Here is a 20895-nt window from a genome sequence, read left to right on the forward strand (position 1 = left end):
AAGTAATCTTCATCTCCAATGTTGAAACTCTAAATTATCTTTTTCAGCCCAAGCAGTGAATATTTCCAGCATTTCCTGTTCAAGAAGGCTGCTATCAAACTTTTCTAACATTTCAGTCTGGCAAAAGTAAACCCACTGTTTTCATTTGGCATGCTTGATGCCATCCTACATTAGCTGACATCTTCTTCCTTTTGAGTACTTAGACAACACAGATTTAGAATCTCTCCATTGCACTATCTAAGGAAGGGATATGAGAAAGACAAGTTTGACTTTATAGTATTTTTACAAGGAAAGTACTTTGTTAAACATAGAAACTTCAGTACTGAGGCTATGAAAAGAAGGCACTGCTGAGATTCGAACTCAGGATCTCCTGTTTACAAGACAGGCGCTTTAACCAACTAAGCCACAGCACCACTTTGAGTAAGATTAGAAAAGCACTACTGGTAGAGTCGCCCTCATCTCATGTCTTTCAGTGTCCTTGAATGTCTAGAGATAGACGACTAATGCAAATTCTTTCTTTACTGGACTAATTTTCAGGGCTTCAATAGTGACAAAAAATACAATCTTTATTGAATTACTGATATTAAAACCCTAAACTTTGGTTAATCTCTGATAAAGTTTGAGCTTGTCCAACTCTTGACATAATCCACTGTTGTAGATATGATAAGAGCCACTTTGCCAGAAGCTCATACACAATCTTTAGTGAAATTGCACAGACTTGTCAAAATCCTCATTAGATCACATCATCTGGCTACAGACTCTTCCTGTTGACGAGCTGCCGAGTGGTTATGGCGTATGACTACTAATCCATTGTGCTCTGCATGCATGGTTTTTGAATCCCATACTTGTTGAAGTAATCTTCATCTCCAATGTTGAAACTCTAAATTATCTTTTTCAGCCCAAGCAGTGAATATTTCCAGCATTTCCTGTTCAAGAAGGCTGCTATCAAACTTTTCTAACATTTCAGTCTGGCAAAAGTAAACCCACTGTTTTCATTTGGCATGCTTGATGCCATCCTACATTAGCTGACATCTTCTTCCTTTTGAGTACTTAGACAACACAGATTTAGAATCTCTCCATTGCACTATCTAAGGAAGGGATATGAGAAAAACAAGTTTGACTTTATAGTATTTTTACAAGGAAAGTACTTTGTTAAACATAGAAACTTCAGTACTGAGGCTATGAAAAGAAGGCACTGCTGAGATTCGAACTCAGGATCTCCTGTTTACAAGACAGGCGCTTTAACCAACTAAGCCACAGCACCACTTTGAGTAAGATTAGAAAAGCACTACTGGTAGAGTCGCCCTCATCTCATGTCTTTCAGTGTCCTTGAATGTCTAGAGATAGACGACTAATGCAAATTCTTTCTTTACTGGACTAATTTTCAGGGCTTCAATAGTGACAAAAAATACAATCTTTATTGAATTACTGATATTAAAACCCTAAACTTTGGTTAATCTCTGATAAAGTTTGAGCTTGTCCAACTCTTGACATAATCCACTGTTGTAGATATGATAAGAGCCACTTTGCCAGAAGCTCATACACAATCTTTAGTGAAATTGCACAGACTTGTCAAAATCCTCATTAGATCACATCATCTGGCTACAGACTCTTCCTGTTGACGAGCTGCCGAGTGGTTATGGCGTATGACTACTAATCCATTGTGCTCTGCATGCATGGTTTTTGAATCCCATACTTGTTGAAGTAATCTTCATCTCCAATGTTGAAACTCTAAATTATCTTTTTCAGCCCAAGCAGTGAATATTTCCAGCATTTCCTGTTCAAGAAGGCTGCTATCAAACTTTTCTAACATTTCAGTCTGGCAAAAGTAAACCCACTGTTTTCATTTGGCATGCTTGATGCCATCCTACATTAGCTGACATCTTCTTCCTTTTGAGTACTTAGACAACACAGATTTAGAATCTCTCCATTGCACTATCTAAGGAAGGGATATGAGAAAGACAAGTTTGACTTTATAGTATTTTTACAAGGAAAGTACTTTGTTAAACATAGAAACTTCAGTACTGAGGCTATGAAAAGAAGGCACTGCTGAGATTCGAACTCAGGATCTCCTGTTTACAAGACAGGCGCTTTAACCAACTAAGCCACAGCACCACTTTGAGTAAGATTAGAAAAGCACTACTGGTAGAGTCGCCCTCATCTCATGTCTTTCAGTGTCCTTGAATGTCTAGAGATAGACGACTAATGCAAATTCTTTCTTTACTGGACTAATTTTCAGGGCTTCAATAGTGACAAAAAATACAATCTTTATTGAATTACTGATATTAAAACCCTAAACTTTGGTTAATCTCTGATAAAGTTTGAGCTTGTCCAACTCTTGACATAATCCACTGTTGTAGATATGATAAGAGCCACTTTGCCAGAAGCTCATACACAATCTTTAGTGAAATTGCACAGACTTGTCAAAATCCTCATTAGATCACATCATCTGGCTACAGACTCTTCCTGTTGACGAGCTGCCGAGTGGTTATGGCGTATGACTACTAATCCATTGTGCTCTGCATGCATGGTTTTTGAATCCCATACTTGTTAAAGTAATCTTCATCTCCAATGTTGAAACTCTAAATTATCTTTTTCAGCACAAGCAGTGAATATTTCCAGCATTTCCTGTTCAAGAAGGCTGCTATCAAACTTTTCTAACATTTCAGTCTGGCAAAAGTAAACCCACTGTTTTCATTTGGCATGCTTGATGCCATCCTACATTGGCTGACATCTTCTTCCTTTTGAGTACTTAGACAACACAGATTTAGAATCTCTCCATTGCACTATCTAAGGAAGGGATATGAGAAAGACAAGTTTGACTTTATAGTATTTTTACAAGGAAAGTACTTTGTTAAACATAGAAACTTCAGTACTGAGGCTATGAAAAGAAGGCACTGCTGAGATTCGAACTCAGGATCTCCTGTTTACAAGACAGGCGCTTTAACCAACTAAGCCACAGCACCACTTTGAGTAAGATTAGAAAAGCACTACTGGTAGAGTCGCCCTCATCTCATGTCTTTCAGTGTCCTTGAATGTCTAGAGATAGACGACTAATGCAAATTCTTTCTTTACTGGACTAATTTTCAGGGCTTCAATAGTGACAAAAAATACAATCTTTATTGAATTACTGATATTAAAACCCTAAACTTTGGTTAATCTCTGATAAAGTTTGAGCTTGTCCAACTCTTGACATAATCCACCGTTGTAGATATGATAAGAGCCACTTTGCCAGAAGCTCATACACAATCTTTAGTGAAATTGCACAGACTTGTCAAAATCCTCATTAGATCACATCATCTGGCTACAGACTCTTCCTGTTGACGAGCTGCCGAGTGGTTATGGCGTATGACTACTAATCCATTGTGCTCTGCATGCATGGTTTTTGAATCCCATACTTGTTAAAGTAATCTTCATCTCCAATGTTGAAACTCTAAATTATCTTTTTCAGCACAAGCAGTGAATATTTCCAGCATTTCCTGTTCAAGAAGGCTGCTATCAAACTTTTCTAACATTTCAGTCTGGCAAAAGTAAACCCACTGTTTTCATTTGGCATGCTTGATGCCATCCTACATTGGCTGACATCTTCTTCCTTTTGAGTACTTAGACAACACAGATTTAGAATCTCTCCATTGCACTATCTAAGGAAGGGATATGAGAAAGACAAGTTTGACTTTATAGTATTTTTACAAGGAAAGTACTTTGTTAAACATAGAAACTTCAGTACTGAGGCTATGAAAAGAAGGCACTGCTGAGATTCGAACTCAGGATCTCCTGTTTACAAGACAGGCGCTTTAACCAACTAAGCCACAGCACCACTTTGAGTAAGATTAGAAAAGCACTACTGGTAGAGTCGCCCTCATCTCATGTCTTTCAGTGTCCTTGAATGTCTAGAGATAGACGACTAATGCAAATTCTTTCTTTACTGGACTAATTTTCAGGGCTTCAATAGTGACAAAAAATACAATCTTTATTGAATTACTGATATTAAAACCCTAAACTTTGGTTAATCTCTGATAAAGTTTGAGCTTGTCCAACTCTTGACATAATCCACCGTTGTAGATATGATAAGAGCCACTTTGCCAGAAGCTCATACACAATCTTTAGTGAAATTGCACAGACTTGTCAAAATCCTCATTAGATCACATCATCTGGCTACAGACTCTTCCTGTTGACGAGCTGCCGAGTGGTTATGGCGTATGACTACTAATCCATTGTGCTCTGCATGCATGGTTTTTGAATCCCATACTTGTTAAAGTAATCTTCATCTCCAATGTTGAAACTCTAAATTATCTTTTTCAGCACAAGCAGTGAATATTTCCAGCATTTCCTGTTCAAGAAGGCTGCTATCAAACTTTTCTAACATTTCAGTCTGGCAAAAGTAAACCCACTGTTTTCATTTGGCATGCTTGATGCCATCCTACATTGGCTGACATCTTCTTCCTTTTGAGTACTTAGACAACACAGATTTAGAATCTCTCCATTGCACTATCTAAGGAAGGGATATGAGAAAGACAAGTTTGACTTTATAGTATTTTTACAAGGAAAGTACTTTGTTAAACATAGAAACTTCAGTACTGAGGCTATGAAAAGAAGGCACTGCTGAGATTCGAACTCAGGATCTCCTGTTTACAAGACAGGCGCTTTAACCAACTAAGCCACAGCACCACTTTGAGTAAGATTAGAAAAGCACTACTGGTAGAGTCGCCCTCATCTCATGTCTTTCAGTGTCCTTGAATGTCTAGAGATAGACGACCAATGCAAATTCTTTCTTTACTGGACTAATTTTCAGGGCTTCAATAGTGACAAAAAATACAATCTTTATTGAATTACTGATATTAAAACCCTAAACTTTGGTTAATCTCTGATAAAGTTTGAGCTTGTCCAACTCTTGACATAATCCACTGTTGTAGATATGATAAGAGCCACTTTGCCAGAAGCTCATACACAATCTTTAGTGAAATTGCACAGACTTGTCAAAATCCTCATTAGATCACATCATCTGGCTACAGACTCTTCCTGTTGACGAGCTGCCGAGTGGTTATGGCGTATGACTACTAATCCATTGTGCTCTGCATGCATGGTTTTTGAATCCCATACTTGTTGAAGTAATCTTCATCTCCAATGTTGAAACTCTAAATTATCTTTTTCAGCCCAAGCAGTGAATATTTCCAGCATTTCCTGTTCAAGAAGGCTGCTATCAAACTTTTCTAACATTTCAGTCTGGCAAAAGTAAACCCACTGTTTTCATTTGGCATGCTTGATGCCATCCTACATTAGCTGACATCTTCTTCCTTTTGAGTACTTAGACAACACAGATTTAGAATCTCTCCATTGCACTATCTAAGGAAGGGATATGAGAAAAACAAGTTTGACTTTATAGTATTTTTGCAAGGAAAGTACTTTGTTAAACATAGAAACTTCAGTACTGAGGCTATGAAAAGAAGGCACTGCTGAGATTCGAACTCAGGATCTCCTGTTTACAAGACAGGCGCTTTAACCAACTAAGCCACAGCACCACTTTGAGTAAGATTAGAAAAGCACTACTGGTAGAGTCGCCCTCATCTCATGTCTTTCAGTGTCCTTGAATGTCTAGAGATAGACGACTAATGCAAATTCTTTCTTTACTGGACTAATTTTCAGGGCTTCAATAGTGACAAAAAATACAATCTTTATTGAATTACTGATATTAAAACCCTAAACTTTGGTTAATCTCTGATAAAGTTTGAGCTTGTCCAACTCTTGACATAATCCACTGTTGTAGATATGATAAGAGCCACTTTGCCAGAAGCTCATACACAATCTTTAGTGAAATTGCACAGACTTGTCAAAATCCTCATTAGATCACATCATCTGGCTACAGACTCTTCCTGTTGACGAGCTGCCGAGTGGTTATGGCGTATGACTACTAATCCATTGTGCTCTGCATGCATGGTTTTTGAATCCCATACTTGTTGAAGTAATCTTCATCTCCAATGTTGAAACTCTAAATTATCTTTTTCAGCCCAAGCAGTGAATATTTCCAGCATTTCCTGTTCAAGAAGGCTGCTATCAAACTTTTCTAACATTTCAGTCTGGCAAAAGTAAACCCACTGTTTTCATTTGGCATGCTTGATGCCATCCTACATTAGCTGACATCTTCTTCCTTTTGAGTACTTAGACAACACAGATTTAGAATCTCTCCATTGCACTATCTAAGGAAGGGATATGAGAAAAACAAGTTTGACTTTATAGTATTTTTGCAAGGAAAGTACTTTGTTAAACATAGAAACTTCAGTACTGAGGCTATGAAAAGAAGGCACTGCTGAGATTCGAACTCAGGATCTCCTGTTTACAAGACAGGCGCTTTAACCAACTAAGCCACAGCACCACTTTGAGTAAGATTAGAAAAGCACTACTGGTAGAGTCGCCCTCATCTCATGTCTTTCAGTGTCCTTGAATGTCTAGAGATAGACGACTAATGCAAATTCTTTCTTTACTGGACTAATTTTCAGGGCTTCAATAGTGACAAAAAATACAATCTTTATTGAATTACTGATATTAAAACCCTAAACTTTGGTTAATCTCTGATAAAGTTTGAGCTTGTCCAACTCTTGACATAATCCACTGTTGTAGATATGATAAGAGCCACTTTGCCAGAAGCTCATACACAATCTTTAGTGAAATTGCACAGACTTGTCAAAATCCTCATTAGATCACATCATCTGGCTACAGACTCTTCCTGTTGACGAGCTGCCGAGTGGTTATGGCGTATGACTACTAATCCATTGTGCTCTGCATGCATGGTTTTTGAATCCCATACTTGTTAAAGTAATCTTCATCTCCAATGTTGAAACTCTAAATTATCTTTTTCAGCACAAGCAGTGAATATTTCCAGCATTTCCTGTTCAAGAAGGCTGCTATCAAACTTTTCTAACATTTCAGTCTGGCAAAAGTAAACCCACTGTTTTCATTTGGCATGCTTGATGCCATCCTACATTAGCTGACATCTTCTTCCTTTTGAGTACTTAGACAACACAGATTTAGAATCTCTCCATTGCACTATCTAAGGAAGGGATATGAGAAAAACAAGTTTGACTTTATAGTATTTTTACAAGGAAAGTACTTTGTTAAACATAGAAACTTCAGTACTGAGGCTATGAAAAGAAGGCACTGCTGAGATTCGAACTCAGGATCTCCTGTTTACAAGACAGGCGCTTTAACCAACTAAGCCACAGCACCACTTTGAGTAAGATTAGAAAAGCACTACTGGTAGAGTCGCCCTCATCTCATGTCTTTCAGTGTCCTTGAATGTCTAGAGATAGACGACTAATGCAAATTCTTTCTTTACTGGACTAATTTTCAGGGCTTCAATAGTGACAAAAAATACAATCTTTATTGAATTACTGATATTAAAACCCTAAACTTTGGTTAATCTCTGATAAAGTTTGAGCTTGTCCAACTCTTGACATAATCCACTGTTGTAGATATGATAAGAGCCACTTTGCCAGAAGCTCATACACAATCTTTAGTGAAATTGCACAGACTTGTCAAAATCCTCATTAGATCACATCATCTGGCTACAGACTCTTCCTGTTGACGAGCTGCCGAGTGGTTATGGCGTATGACTACTAATCCATTGTGCTCTGCATGCATGGTTTTTGAATCCCATACTTGTTAAAGTAATCTTCATCTCCAATGTTGAAACTCTAAATTATCTTTTTCAGCACAAGCAGTGAATATTTCCAGCATTTCCTGTTCAAGAAGGCTGCTATCAAACTTTTCTAACATTTCAGTCTGGCAAAAGTAAACCCACTGTTTTCATTTGGCATGCTTGATGCCATCCTACATTGGCTGACATCTTCTTCCTTTTGAGTACTTAGACAACACAGATTTAGAATCTCTCCATTGCACTATCTAAGGAAGGGATATGAGAAAGACAAGTTTGACTTTATAGTATTTTTACAAGGGATGTACATTGTTAAACATAGAAACTTCAGTACTGAGGCTATGAAAAGAAGGCACTGCTGAGATTCGAACTCAGGATCTCCTGTTTACAAGACAGGCGATTTAACCACCTAAGCCACAGCACCACTTTGTGTAAGATTAGAAAAGCACTACTGGTAGAGTCGCCCTCACCTCATGTCTTTCAGTGTCCTTGAATGTCTAGAGATAGACCAATGCAAATTGTTTCTTTTATAGACTAATTTTCAGGGCTTCAATAGTGACACAAAATACAATCTTGATTAAATTACTGATATTAAAACCCTAAACTTTGGTTAATCTTTGATAAAGTTTGAGCTAATCTAACTCTTGACATAATCCCCTGTTGTAGATATGATAAGAGCCACTTTGCCAGAAGCTCATACACAATCTTTAGTGAAATTGCACAGACTTGTCAAAATCCTCATTAGATCACATCATCTGGCTACAGACTCTTCCTGTTGACGAGCTGCCGAGTGGTTATGGCGTATGACTACTAATCCATTGTGCTCTGCATGCATGGTTTTTGAATCCCATACTTGTTGAAGTAATCTTCATCTCCAATGTTGAAACTCTAAATTATCTTTTTCAGCCCAAGCACTGAATATTTCCAGCATTTCCTGTTCAAGAAGGCTGCTATCAAACTTTTCTAACATTTCAGTCTGGCAAAAGTTAACCCACTGTTTTCATTTGGCATGCTTGATGCCATCCTACATTGGCTGACATCTTCTTCCTTTTGAGTACTTAGACAACACAGATTTAGAATCTCTCCATTGCACTATCTAAGGAAGGGATATGAGAAAGACAAGTTTGACTTTATAGTATTTTTACAAGGGATGTACATTGTTAAACATAGAAACTTCAGTACTGAGGCTATGAAAAGAAGGCACTGCTGAGATTCGAACTCAGGATCTCCTGTTTACAAGACAGGCGCTTTAACCAACTAAGCCACAGCACCACTTTGTGTAAGATTAGAAAAGCACTACTGGTAGAGTCGCCCTCACCTCATGTCTTTCAGTGTCCTTGAATGTCTAGAGATAGACCAATGCAAATTGTTTCTTTTATAGACTAATTTTCAGGGCTTCAATAGTGACACAAAATACAATCTTGATTAAATTACTGATATTAAAACCCTAAACTTTGGTTAATCTTTGATAAATATTGAGCTAATCTAACTCTTGACATAATCCCCTGTTGTAGATATGATAAGAGCCACTTTGCCAGAAGCTCATACACAATCTTTAGTGAAATTGCACAGACTTGTCAAAATCCTCATTAGATCACATCATCTGGCTACAGACTCTTCCTGTTGACGAGCTGCCGAGTGGTTATGGCGTATGACTACTAATCCATTGTGCTCTGCATGCATGGTTTTTGAATCCCATACTTGTTGAAGTAATCTTCATCTCCAATGTTGAAACTCTAAATTATCTTTTTCAGCCCAAGCACTGAATATTTCCAGCATTTCCTGTTCAAGAAGGCTGCTATCAAACTTTTCTAACATTTCAGTCTGGCAAAAGTTAACCCACTGTTTTCATTTGGCATGCTTGATGCCATCCTACATTGGCTGACATCTTCTTCCTTTTGAGTACTTAGACAACACAGATTTAGAATCTCTCCATTGCACTATCTAAGGAAGGGATATGAGAAAGACAAGTTTGACTTTATAGTATTTTTACAAGGAAAGTACTTTGTTAAACATAGAAACTTCAGTACTGAGGCTATGAAAAGAAGGCACTGCTGAGATTCGAACTCAGGATCTCCTGTTTACAAGACAGGCGCTTTAACCAACTAAGCCACAGCACCACTTTGAGTAAGATTAGAAAAGCACTACTGGTAGAGTCGCCCTCACCTCATGTCTTTCAGTGTCCTTAAATGTCTAGAGATAGACGACTAATGCAAATTCTTTCTTTACTGGACTAATTTTCAGGGCTTCAATAGTGACAAAAAATACAATCTTTATTGAATTATTGATATTAAAACCCTAAACTTTGGTTAATCTCTGATAAAGTTTGAGCTTGTCCAACTCTTGACATAATCCACTGTTGTAGATATGATAAGAGCCACTTTGCCAGAAGCTCATACACAATCTTTAGTGAAATTGCACAGACTTGTCAAAATCCTCATTAGATCACATCATCTGGCTACAGACTCTTCCTGTGGACGAGCTGCTGAGTGGTTATGGTGTATGACTACTAATCCATTGTGCTCTGCATGCATGGTTTTTGAATCCCATACTTGTTGAAGTAATCTTCATCTCCAATGTTGAAACTCTAAATTATCTTTTTCAGCCCAAGCAGTGAATATTTCCAGCATTTCCTGTTCAAGAAGGCTGCTATCAAACTTTTCTAACATTTCAGTCTGGCAAAAGTAAACCCACTGTTTTCATTTGGCATGCTTGATGCCATCCTACATTGGCTGACACCTTCTTCCTTTTGAGTACTTAGACAACACAGATTTAGAATCTCTCCATTGCACTATCTAAGGAAGGGATATGAGAAAGACAAGTTTGACTTTATAGTATTTTTACAAGGAAAGTACTTTGTTAAACATAGAAACTTCAGTACTGAGGCTATGAAAAGAAGGCACTGCTGAGATTCGAACTCAGGATCTCCTGTTTACAAGACAGGCGCTTTAACCAACTAAGCCACAGCACCACTTTGAGTAAGATTAGAAAAGCACTACTGGTAGAGTCGCCCTCACCTCATGTCTTTCAGTGTCCTTAAATGTCTAGAGATAGACGACTAATGCAAATTCTTTCTTTACTGGACTAATTTTCAGGGCTTCAATAGTGACAAAAAATACAATCTTTATTGAATTATTGATATTAAAACCCTAAACTTTGGTTAATCTCTGATAAAGTTTGAGCTTGTCCAACTCTTGACATAATCCACTGTTGTAGATATGATAAGAGCCACTTTGCCAGAAGCTCATACACAATCTTTAGTGAAATTGCACAGACTTGTCAAAATCCTCATTAGATCACATCATCTGGCTACAGACTCTTCCTGTGGACGAGCTGCCGAGTGGTTATGGCGTATGACTACTAATCCATTGTGCTCTGCATGCATGGTTTTTGAATCCCATACTTGTTGAAGTAATCTTCATCTCCAATGTTGAAACTCTAAATTATCTTTTTCAGCCCAAGCAGTGAATATTTCCAGCATTTCCTGTTCAAGAAGGCTGCTATCAAACTTTTCTAACATTTCAGTCTGGCAAAAGTAAACCCACTGTTTTCATTTGGCATGCTTGATGCCATCCTACATTGGCTGACATCTTCTTCCTTTTGAGTACTTAGACAACACAGATTTAGAATCTCTCCATTGCACTATCTAAGGAAGGGATATGAGAAAGACAAGTTTGACTTTATAGTATTTTTACAAGGAAAGTACTTTGTTAAACATAGAAACTTCAGTACTGAGGCTATGAAAAGAAGGCACTGCTGAGATTCGAACTCAGGATCTCCTGTTTACAAGACAGGCGCTTTAACCAACTAAGCCACAGCACCACTTTGAGTAAGATTAGAAAAGCACTACTGGTAGAGTCGCCCTCACCTCATGTCTTTCAGTGTCCTTAAATGTCTAGAGATAGACGACTAATGCAAATTCTTTCTTTACTGGACTAATTTTCAGGGCTTCAATAGTGACAAAAAATACAATCTTTATTGAATTATTGATATTAAAACCCTAAACTTTGGTTAATCTCTGATAAAGTTTGAGCTTGTCCAACTCTTGACATAATCCACTGTTGTAGATATGATAAGAGCCACTTTGCCAGAAGCTCATACACAATCTTTAGTGAAATTGCACAGACTTGTCAAAATCCTCATTAGATCACATCATCTGGCTACAGACTCTTCCTGTGGACGAGCTGCCGAGTGGTTATGGCGTATGACTACTAATCCATTGTGCTCTGCATGCATGGTTTTTGAATCCCATACTTGTTGAAGTAATCTTCATCTCCAATGTTGAAACTCTAAATTATCTTTTTCAGCCCAAGCAGTGAATATTTCTAACATTTCCTGTGGAAGAAGGCTGCTATCAAACTTTTCTAACATTTCAGTCTGGCAAAAGTAAACCCAATTTTTTCATTTGGCATGCTTGATGCCATCCTACATTGGCTGACATCTTCTTCCTTTTGAGTACTTAGACAACACAGATTTAGAATCTCTCCATTGCACTATCTAAGGAAGGGATATGAGAAAGACAAGTTTGACTTTATAGTATTTTTACAAGGAAAGTACTTTGTTAAACATAGAAACTTCAGTACTGAGGCTATGAAAAGAAGGCACTGCTGAGATTCGAACTCAGGATCTCCTGTTTACAAGACAGGCGCTTTAACCAACTAAGCCACAGCACCACTTTGAGTAAGATTAGAAAAGCACTACTGGTAGAGTCGCCCTCACCTCATGTCTTTCAGTGTCTTTAAATGTCTAGAGATAGACGACTAATGCAAATTCTTTCTTTACTGGACTAATTTTCAGGGCTTCAATAGTGACAAAAAATACAATCTTTATTGAATTATTGATATTAAAACCCTAAACTTTGGTTAATCTCTGATAAAGTTTGAGCTTGTCCAACTCTTGACATAATCCACTGTTGTAGATATGATAAGAGCCACTTTGCCAGAAGCTCATACACAATCTTTAGTGAAATTGCACAGACTTGTCAAAATCCTCATTAGATCACATCATCTGGCTACAGACTCTTCCTGTGGACGAGCTGCCGAGTGGTTATGGCGTATGACTACTAATCCATTGTGCTCTGCATGCATGGTTTTTGAATCCCATACTTGTTGAAGTAATCTTCATCTCCAATGTTGAAACTCTAAATTATCTTTTTCAGCCCAAGCAGTGAATATTTCCAGCATTTCCTGTTCAAGAAGGCTGCTATCAAACTTTTCTAACATTTCAGTCTGGCAAAAGTAAACCCACTGTTTTCATTTGGCATGCTTGATGCCATCCTACATTGGCTGACATCTTCTTCCTTTTGAGTACTTAGACAACACAGATTTAGAATCTCTCCATTGCACTATCTAAGGAAGGGATATGAGAAAGACAAGTTTGACTTTATAGTATTTTTACAAGGAAAGTACTTTGTTAAACATAGAAACTTCAGTACTGAGGCTATGAAAAGAAGGCACTGCTGAGATTCGAACTCAGGATCTCCTGTTTACAAGACAGGCGCTTTAACCAACTAAGCCACAGCACCACTTTGAGTAAGATTAGAAAAGCACTACTGGTAGAGTCGCCCTCACCTCATGTCTTTCAGTGTCCTTAAATGTCTAGAGATAGACGACTAATGCAAATTCTTTCTTTACTGGACTAATTTTCAGGGCTTCAATAGTGACAAAAAATACAATCTTTATTGAATTATTGATATTAAAACCCTAAACTTTGGTTAATCTCTGATAAAGTTTGAGCTTGTCCAACTCTTGACATAATCCACTGTTGTAGATATGATAAGAGCCACTTTGCCAGAAGCTCATACACAATCTTTAGTGAAATTGCACAGACTTGTCAAAATCCTCATTAGATCACATCATCTGGCTACAGACTCTTCCTGTGGACGAGCTGCCGAGTGGTTATGGCGTATGACTACTAATCCATTGTGCTCTGCATGCATGGTTTTTGAATCCCATACTTGTTGAAGTAATCTTCATCTCCAATGTTGAAACTCTAAATTATCTTTTTCAGCCCAAGCAGTGAATATTTCTAACATTTCCTGTGGAAGAAGGCTGCTATCAAACTTTTCTAACATTTCAGTCTGGCAAAAGTAAACCCAATTTTTTCATTTGGCATGCTTGATGCCATCCTACATTGGCTGACATCTTCTTCCTTTTGAGTACTTAGACAACACAGATTTAGAATCTCTCCATTGCACTATCTAAGGAAGGGATATGAGAAAGACAAGTTTGACTTTATAGTATTTTTACAAGGAAAGTACTTTGTTAAACATAGAAACTTCAGTACTGAGGCTATGAAAAGAAGGCACTGCTGAGATTCGAACTCAGGATCTCCTGTTTACAAGACAGGCGCTTTAACCAACTAAGCCACAGCACCACTTTGAGTAAGATTAGAAAAGCACTACTGGTAGAGTCGCCCTCACCTCATGTCTTTCAGTGTCTTTAAATGTCTAGAGATAGACGACTAATGCAAATTCTTTCTTTACTGGACTAATTTTCAGGGCTTCAATAGTGACAAAAAATACAATCTTTATTGAATTATTGATATTAAAACCCTAAACTTTGGTTAATCTCTGATAAAGTTTGAGCTTGTCCAACTCTTGACATAATCCACTGTTGTAGATATGATAAGAGCCACTTTGCCAGAAGCTCATACACAATCTTTAGTGAAATTGCACAGACTTGTCAAAATCCTCATTAGATCACATCATCTGGCTACAGACTCTTCCTGTGGACGAGCTGCCGAGTGGTTATGGCGTATGACTACTAATCCATTGTGCTCTGCATGCATGGTTTTTGAATCCCATACTTGTTGAAGTAATCTTCATCTCCAATGTTGAAACTCTAAATTATCTTTTTCAGCCCAAGCAGTGAATATTTCCAGCATTTCCTGTTCAAGAAGGCTGCTATCAAACTTTTCTAACATTTCAGTCTGGCAAAAGTAAACCCACTGTTTTCATTTGGCATGCTTGATGCCATCCTACATTGGCTGACATCTTCTTCCTTTTGAGTACTTAGACAACACAGATTTAGAATCTCTCCATTGCACTATCTAAGGAAGGGATATGAGAAAGACAAGTTTGACTTTATAGTATTTTTACAAGGAAAGTACTTTGTTAAACATAGAAACTTCAGTACTGAGGCTATGAAAAGAAGGCACTGCTGAGATTCGAACTCAGGATCTCCTGTTTACAAGACAGGCGCTTTAACCAACTAAGCCACAGCACCACTTTGAGTAAGATTAGAAAAGCACTACTGGTAGAGTCGCCCTCACCTCATGTCTTTCAGTGTCCTTAAATGTCTAGAGATAGACGACTAATGCAAATTCTTTCTTTACTGGACTAATTTTCAGGGCTTCAATAGTGACAAAAAATACAATCTTTATTGAATTATTGATATTAAAACCCTAAACTTTGGTTAATCTCTGATAAAGTTTGAGCTTGTCCAACTCTTGACATAATCCACTGTTGTAGATATGATAAGAGCCACTTTGCCAGAAGCTCATACACAATCTTTAGTGAAATTGCACAGACTTGTCAAAATCCTCATTAGATCACATCATCTGGCTACAGACTCTTCCTGTGGACGAGCTGCCGAGTGGTTATGGCGTATGACTACTAATCCATTGTGCTCTGCATGCATGGTTTTTGAATCCCATACTTGTTGAAGTAATCTTCATCTCCAATGTTGAAACTCTAAATTATCTTTTTCAGCCCAAGCAGTGAATATTTCTAACATTTCCTGTGGAAGAAGGCTGCTATCAAACTTTTCTAACATTTCAGTCTGGCAAAAGTAAACCCAATTTTTTCATTTGGCATGCTTGATGCCATCCTACATTGGCTGACATCTTCTTCCTTTTGAGTACTTAGACAACACAGATTTAGAATCTCTCCATTGCACTATCTAAGGAAGGGATATGAGAAAGACAAGTTTGACTTTATAGTATTTTTACAAGGAAAGTACATTGTTAAACATAGAAACTTCAGTACTGAGGCTATGAAAAGAAGGCACTGCTGAGATTCGAACTCAGGATCTCCTGTTTACAAGACAGGCGCTTTAACCAACTAAGCCACAGCACCACTTTGTGTAAGATTAGAAAAGCACTACTGGTAGAGTCGCCCTCACCTCATGTCTTTCAGTGTCCTTAAATGTCTAGAGATAGACGACTAATGCAAATTCTTTCTTTACTGGACTAATTTTCAGGGCTTCAATAGTGACAAAAAATACAATCTTTATTGAATTATTGATATTAAAACCCTAAACTTTGGTTAATCTCTGATAAAGTTTGAGCTTGTCCAACTCTTGACATAATCCACTGTTGTAGATATGATAAGAGCCACTTTGCCAGAAGCTCATACACAATCTTTAGTGAAATTGCACAGACTTGTCAAAATCCTCATTAGATCACATCATCTGGCTACAGACTCTTCCTGTGGACGAGCTGCCGAGTGGTTATGGCGTATGACTACTAATCCATTGTGCTCTGCATGCATGGTTTTTGAATCCCATACTTGTTGAAGTAATCTTCATCTCCAATGTTGAAACTCTAAATTATCTTTTTCAGCCCAAGCAGTGAATATTTCTAACATTTCCTGTGGAAGAAGGCTGCTATCAAACTTTTCTAACATTTCAGTCTGGCAAAAGTAAACCCAATTTTTTCATTTGGCATGCTTGATGCCATCCTACATTGGCTGACATCTTCTTCCTTTTGAGTACTTAGACAACACAGATTTAGAATCTCTCCATTGCACTATCTAAGGAAGGGATATGAGAAAGACAAGTTTGACTTTATAGTATTTTTACAAGGAAAGTACTTTGTTAAACATAGAAACTTCAGTACTGAGGCTATGAAAAGAAGGCACTGCTGAGATTCGAACTCAGGATCTCCTGTTTACAAGACAGGCGCTTTAACCAACTAAGCCACAGCACCACTTTGTGTAAGATTAGAAAAGCACTACTGGTAGAGTCGCCCTCACCTCATGTCTTTCAGTGTCCTTAAATGTCTAGAGATAGACGACTAATGCAAATTCTTTCTTTACTGGACTAATTTTCAGGGCTTCAATAGTGACAAAAAATACAATCTTTATTGAATTACTGATATTAAAACCCTAAACTTTGGTTAATCTCTTATAAAGTTTGAGCTTGTCCAACTCTTGACATAATCCACTGTCATAGATATGATAAGAGTCACTTTGCCAGAAGCTCATACACAGTTTTTAGTGAAATTGCACAGACTTGTCAAAATCCTCATTAGATCACATCATCTGGCTACAGACTCTTCCTGTGGACGAGCTGCCGAGTGGTTATGGCGTATGACTACTAATCCATTGTGCTCTGCATGCATGGTTTTTGAATCCCATACTTGTTGAAGTAATCTTCATCTCCAATGTTGAAACTCTAAATTATCTTTTTCAGCCCAAGCAGTGAATATTTCTAACATTTCCTGTGGAAGAAGGCTGCTATCAAACTTTTCTAACATTTCAGTCTGGCAAAAGTAAACCCACTGTTTTCATTTGGCATGCTTGATGCCATCCTACATTGGCTGATATCTTCTTCCTTTTGAGTACTTAGACAACACAGATTTAGAATCTCTCCATTGCACTATCTAAGGAAGGGATATGAGAAAGACAAGTTTGACTTTATAGTATTTTTACAAGGAAAGTACATTGTTAAACATAGAAACTTCAGTACTGAGGCTATGAAAAGAAGGCACTGCTGAGATTCGAACTCAGGATCTCCTGTTTACAAGACAGGCGCTTTAACCAACTAAGCCACAGCACCACTTTGTGTAAGATTAGAAAAGCACTACTGGTAGAGTCGCCCTCACCTCATGTCTTTCAGTGTCCTTAAATGTCTAGAGATAGACGACTAATGCAAATTCTTTCTTTACTGGACTAATTTTCAGGGCTTCAATAGTGACAAAAAATACAATCTTTATTGAATTATTGATATTAAAACCCTAAACTTTGGTTAATCTCTGATAAAGTTTGAGCTTGTCCAACTCTTGACATAATCCACTGTTGTAGATATGATAAGAGCCACTTTGCCAGAAGCTCATACACAATCTTTAGTGAAATTGCACAGACTTGTCAAAATCCTCATTAGATCACATCATCTGGCTACAGACTCTTCCTGTGGACGAGCTGCCGAGTGGTTATGGCGTATGACTACTAATCCATTGTGCTCTGCATGCATGGTTTTTGAATCCCATACTTGTTGAAGTAATCTTCATCTCCAATGTTGAAACTCTAAATTATCTTTTTCAGCCCAAGCAGTGAATATTTCTAACATTTCCTGTGGAAGAAGGCTGCTATCAAACTTTTCTAACATTTCAGTCTGGCAAAAGTAAACCCAATTTTTTCATTTGGCATGCTTGATGCCATCCTACATTGGCTGACATCTTCTTCCTTTTGAGTACTTAGACAACACAGATTTAGAATCTCTCCATTGCACTATCTAAGGAAGGGATATGAGAAAGACAAGTTTGACTTTATAGTATTTTTACAAGGAAAGTACTTTGTTAAACATAGAAACTTCAGTACTGAGGCTATGAAAAGAAGGCACTGCTGAGATTCGAACTCAGGATCTCCTGTTTACAAGACAGGCGCTTTAACCAACTAAGCCACAGCACCACTTTGTGTAAGATTAGAAAAGCACTACTGGTAGAGTCGCCCTCACCTCATGTCTTTCAGTGTCCTTAAATGTCTAGAGATAGACGACTAATGCAAATTCTTTCTTTACTGGACTAATTTTCAGGGCTTCAATAGTGACAAAAAATACAATCTTTATTGAATTACTGATATTAAAACCCTAAACTTTGGTTAATCTCTTATAAAGTTTGAGCTTGTCCAACTCTTGACATAATCCACTGTCATAGATATGATAAGAGTCACTTTGCCAGAAGCTCATACACAGTTTTTAGTGAAATTGCACAGACTTGTCAAAATCCTCATTAGATCACATCATCTGGCTACAGACTCTTCCTGTGGACGAGCTGCCGAGTGGTTATGGCGTATGACTACTAATCCATTGTGCTCTGCATGCATGGTTTTTGAATCCCATACTTGTTGAAGTAATCTTCATCTCCAATGTTGAAACTCTAAATTATCTTTTTCAGCCCAAGCAGTGAATATTTCTAACATTTCCTGTGGAAGAAGGCTGCTATCAAACTTTTCTAACATTTCAGTCTGGCAAAAGTAAACCCACTGTTTTCATTTGGCATGCTTGATGCCATCCTACATTGGCTGATATCTTCTTCCTTTTGAGTACTTAGACAACACAGATTTAGAATCTCTCCATTGCACTATCTAAGGAAGGGATATGAGAAAGACAAGTTTGACTTTATAGTATTTTTACAAGGAAAGTACATTGTTAAACATAGAAACTTCAGTACTGAGGCTATGAAAAGAAGGCACTGCTGAGATTCGAACTCAGGATCTCCTGTTTACAAGACAGGCGCTTTAACCAACTAAGCCACAGCACCACTTTGTGTAAGATTAGAAAAGCACTACTGGTAGAGTCGCCCTCACCTCATGTCTTTCAGTGTCCTTAAATGTCTAGAGATAGACGACTAATGCAAATTCTTTCTTTACTGGACTAATTTTCAGGGCTTCAATAGTGACAAAAAATACAATCTTTATTGAATTATTGATATTAAAACCCTAAACTTTGGTTAATCTCTGATAAAGTTTGAGCTTGTCCAACTCTTGACATAATCCACTGTTGTAGATATGATAAGAGCCACTTTGCCAGAAGCTCATACACAATCTTTAGTGAAATTGCACAGACTTGTCAAAATCCTCATTAGATCACATCATCTGGCTACAGACTCTTCCTGTGGACGAGCTGCCGAGTGGTTATGGCGTATGACTACTAATCCATTGTGCTCTGCATGCATGGTTTTTGAATCCCATACTTGTTGAAGTAATCTTCATCTCCAATGTTGAAACTCTAAATTATCTTTTTCAGCCCAAGCAGTGAATATTTCTAACATTTCCTGTGGAAGAAGGCTGCTATCAAACTTTTCTAACATTTCAGTCTGGCAAAAGTAAACCCAATTTTTTCATTTGGCATGCTTGATGCCATCCTACATTGGCTGACATCTTCTTCCTTTTGAGTACTTAGACAACACAGATTTAGAATCTCTCCATTGCACTATCTAAGGAAGGGATATGAGAAAGACAAGTTTGACTTTATAGTATTTTTACAAGGAAAGTACTTTGTTAAACATAGAAACTTCAGTACTGAGGCTATGAAAAGAAGGCACTGCTGAGATTCGAACTCAGGATCTCCTGTTTACAAGACAGGCGCTTTAACCAACTAAGCCACAGCACCACTTTGAGTAAGATTAGAAAAGCACTACTGGTAGAGTCGCCCTCACCTCATGTCTTTCAGTGTCCTTAAATGTCTAGAGATAGACGACTAATGCAAATTCTTTCTTTACTGGACTAATTTTCAGGGCTTCAATAGTGACAAAAAATACAATCTTTATTGAATTATTGATATTAAAACCCTAAACTTTGGTTAATCTCTGATAAAGTTTGAGCTTGTCCAACTCTTGACATAATCCACTGTTGTAGATATGATAAGAGCCACTTTGCCAGAAGCTCATACACAATCTTTAGTGAAATTGCACAGACTTGTCAAAATCCTCATTAGATCACATCATCTGGCTACAGACTCTTCCTGTGGACGAGCTGCCGAGTGGTTATGGCGTATGACTACTAATCCATTGTGCTCTGCATGCATGGTTTTTGAATCCCATACTTGTTGAAGTAATCTTCATCTCCAATGTTGAAACTCTAAATTATCTTTTTCAGCCCAAGCAGTGAATATTTCCAGCATTTCCTGTTCAAGAAGGCTGCTATCAAACTTTTCTAACATTTCAGTCTGGCAAAAGTAAACCCACTGTTTTCATTTGGCATGCTTGATGCCATCCTACATTGGCTGACATCTTCTTCCTTTTGAGTACTTAGACAACACAGATTTAGAATCTCTCCATTGCACTATCTAAGGAAGGGATATGAGAAAGACAAGTTTGACTTTATAGTATTTTTACAAGGAAAGTACTTTGTTAAACATAGAAACTTCAGTACTGAGGCTATGAAAAGAAGGCACTGCTGAGATTCGAACTCAGGATCTCCTGTTTACAAGACAGGCGCTTTAACCAACTAAGCCACAGCACCACTTTGAGTAAGATTAGAAAAGCACTACTGGTAGAGTCGCCCTCACCTCATGTCTTTCAGTGTC

At 37.8% G+C, this 20895-nt stretch overlaps 24 non-coding genes across 24 annotated transcripts; all 24 read right to left on the reverse strand.

The window, feature by feature from the left end:
* Positions 1-339: 339 nt before the first annotated feature.
* Positions 340-413, reverse strand: TRNAT-UGU (transfer RNA threonine (anticodon UGU)). Its single transcript has one exon. It is a non-coding gene; the product is annotated as a tRNA-Thr (tRNA).
* Positions 414-1190: 777 nt separating this feature from the next.
* On the reverse strand, positions 1191-1264 carry TRNAT-UGU (transfer RNA threonine (anticodon UGU)). The gene has a single exon. It is a non-coding gene; the product is annotated as a tRNA-Thr (tRNA).
* Positions 1265-2041: 777 nt separating this feature from the next.
* TRNAT-UGU (transfer RNA threonine (anticodon UGU)) lies at positions 2042-2115 on the reverse strand. Its single transcript has one exon. It is a non-coding gene; the product is annotated as a tRNA-Thr (tRNA).
* A 777-nt stretch (positions 2116-2892) lies between these two features.
* TRNAT-UGU (transfer RNA threonine (anticodon UGU)) lies at positions 2893-2966 on the reverse strand. The gene has a single exon. It is a non-coding gene; the product is annotated as a tRNA-Thr (tRNA).
* A 777-nt stretch (positions 2967-3743) lies between these two features.
* Positions 3744-3817, reverse strand: TRNAT-UGU (transfer RNA threonine (anticodon UGU)). The gene has a single exon. It is a non-coding gene; the product is annotated as a tRNA-Thr (tRNA).
* Positions 3818-4594: 777 nt separating this feature from the next.
* Positions 4595-4668, reverse strand: TRNAT-UGU (transfer RNA threonine (anticodon UGU)). The gene has a single exon. It is a non-coding gene; the product is annotated as a tRNA-Thr (tRNA).
* A 777-nt stretch (positions 4669-5445) lies between these two features.
* Positions 5446-5519, reverse strand: TRNAT-UGU (transfer RNA threonine (anticodon UGU)). Its single transcript has one exon. It is a non-coding gene; the product is annotated as a tRNA-Thr (tRNA).
* A 777-nt stretch (positions 5520-6296) lies between these two features.
* On the reverse strand, positions 6297-6370 carry TRNAT-UGU (transfer RNA threonine (anticodon UGU)). The gene has a single exon. It is a non-coding gene; the product is annotated as a tRNA-Thr (tRNA).
* Positions 6371-7147: 777 nt separating this feature from the next.
* On the reverse strand, positions 7148-7221 carry TRNAT-UGU (transfer RNA threonine (anticodon UGU)). The gene has a single exon. It is a non-coding gene; the product is annotated as a tRNA-Thr (tRNA).
* A 1625-nt stretch (positions 7222-8846) lies between these two features.
* On the reverse strand, positions 8847-8920 carry TRNAT-UGU (transfer RNA threonine (anticodon UGU)). Its single transcript has one exon. It is a non-coding gene; the product is annotated as a tRNA-Thr (tRNA).
* Positions 8921-9694: 774 nt separating this feature from the next.
* Positions 9695-9768, reverse strand: TRNAT-UGU (transfer RNA threonine (anticodon UGU)). The gene has a single exon. It is a non-coding gene; the product is annotated as a tRNA-Thr (tRNA).
* Positions 9769-10545: 777 nt separating this feature from the next.
* Positions 10546-10619, reverse strand: TRNAT-UGU (transfer RNA threonine (anticodon UGU)). The gene has a single exon. It is a non-coding gene; the product is annotated as a tRNA-Thr (tRNA).
* Positions 10620-11396: 777 nt separating this feature from the next.
* On the reverse strand, positions 11397-11470 carry TRNAT-UGU (transfer RNA threonine (anticodon UGU)). The gene has a single exon. It is a non-coding gene; the product is annotated as a tRNA-Thr (tRNA).
* A 777-nt stretch (positions 11471-12247) lies between these two features.
* TRNAT-UGU (transfer RNA threonine (anticodon UGU)) lies at positions 12248-12321 on the reverse strand. The gene has a single exon. It is a non-coding gene; the product is annotated as a tRNA-Thr (tRNA).
* Positions 12322-13098: 777 nt separating this feature from the next.
* Positions 13099-13172, reverse strand: TRNAT-UGU (transfer RNA threonine (anticodon UGU)). The gene has a single exon. It is a non-coding gene; the product is annotated as a tRNA-Thr (tRNA).
* Positions 13173-13949: 777 nt separating this feature from the next.
* On the reverse strand, positions 13950-14023 carry TRNAT-UGU (transfer RNA threonine (anticodon UGU)). Its single transcript has one exon. It is a non-coding gene; the product is annotated as a tRNA-Thr (tRNA).
* A 777-nt stretch (positions 14024-14800) lies between these two features.
* TRNAT-UGU (transfer RNA threonine (anticodon UGU)) lies at positions 14801-14874 on the reverse strand. The gene has a single exon. It is a non-coding gene; the product is annotated as a tRNA-Thr (tRNA).
* Positions 14875-15651: 777 nt separating this feature from the next.
* On the reverse strand, positions 15652-15725 carry TRNAT-UGU (transfer RNA threonine (anticodon UGU)). Its single transcript has one exon. It is a non-coding gene; the product is annotated as a tRNA-Thr (tRNA).
* Positions 15726-16502: 777 nt separating this feature from the next.
* On the reverse strand, positions 16503-16576 carry TRNAT-UGU (transfer RNA threonine (anticodon UGU)). The gene has a single exon. It is a non-coding gene; the product is annotated as a tRNA-Thr (tRNA).
* Positions 16577-17353: 777 nt separating this feature from the next.
* On the reverse strand, positions 17354-17427 carry TRNAT-UGU (transfer RNA threonine (anticodon UGU)). The gene has a single exon. It is a non-coding gene; the product is annotated as a tRNA-Thr (tRNA).
* A 777-nt stretch (positions 17428-18204) lies between these two features.
* Positions 18205-18278, reverse strand: TRNAT-UGU (transfer RNA threonine (anticodon UGU)). The gene has a single exon. It is a non-coding gene; the product is annotated as a tRNA-Thr (tRNA).
* A 777-nt stretch (positions 18279-19055) lies between these two features.
* On the reverse strand, positions 19056-19129 carry TRNAT-UGU (transfer RNA threonine (anticodon UGU)). Its single transcript has one exon. It is a non-coding gene; the product is annotated as a tRNA-Thr (tRNA).
* Positions 19130-19906: 777 nt separating this feature from the next.
* On the reverse strand, positions 19907-19980 carry TRNAT-UGU (transfer RNA threonine (anticodon UGU)). Its single transcript has one exon. It is a non-coding gene; the product is annotated as a tRNA-Thr (tRNA).
* A 777-nt stretch (positions 19981-20757) lies between these two features.
* Positions 20758-20831, reverse strand: TRNAT-UGU (transfer RNA threonine (anticodon UGU)). Its single transcript has one exon. It is a non-coding gene; the product is annotated as a tRNA-Thr (tRNA).
* Between the last annotated feature and the right edge of the window lie 64 nt (positions 20832-20895).

Source organism: Anomaloglossus baeobatrachus, chromosome 7 (assembly GCF_048569485.1).
Source record: "Anomaloglossus baeobatrachus isolate aAnoBae1 chromosome 7, aAnoBae1.hap1, whole genome shotgun sequence".
Classification (NCBI taxonomy): Eukaryota; Metazoa; Chordata; class Amphibia; order Anura; family Aromobatidae; genus Anomaloglossus; species Anomaloglossus baeobatrachus.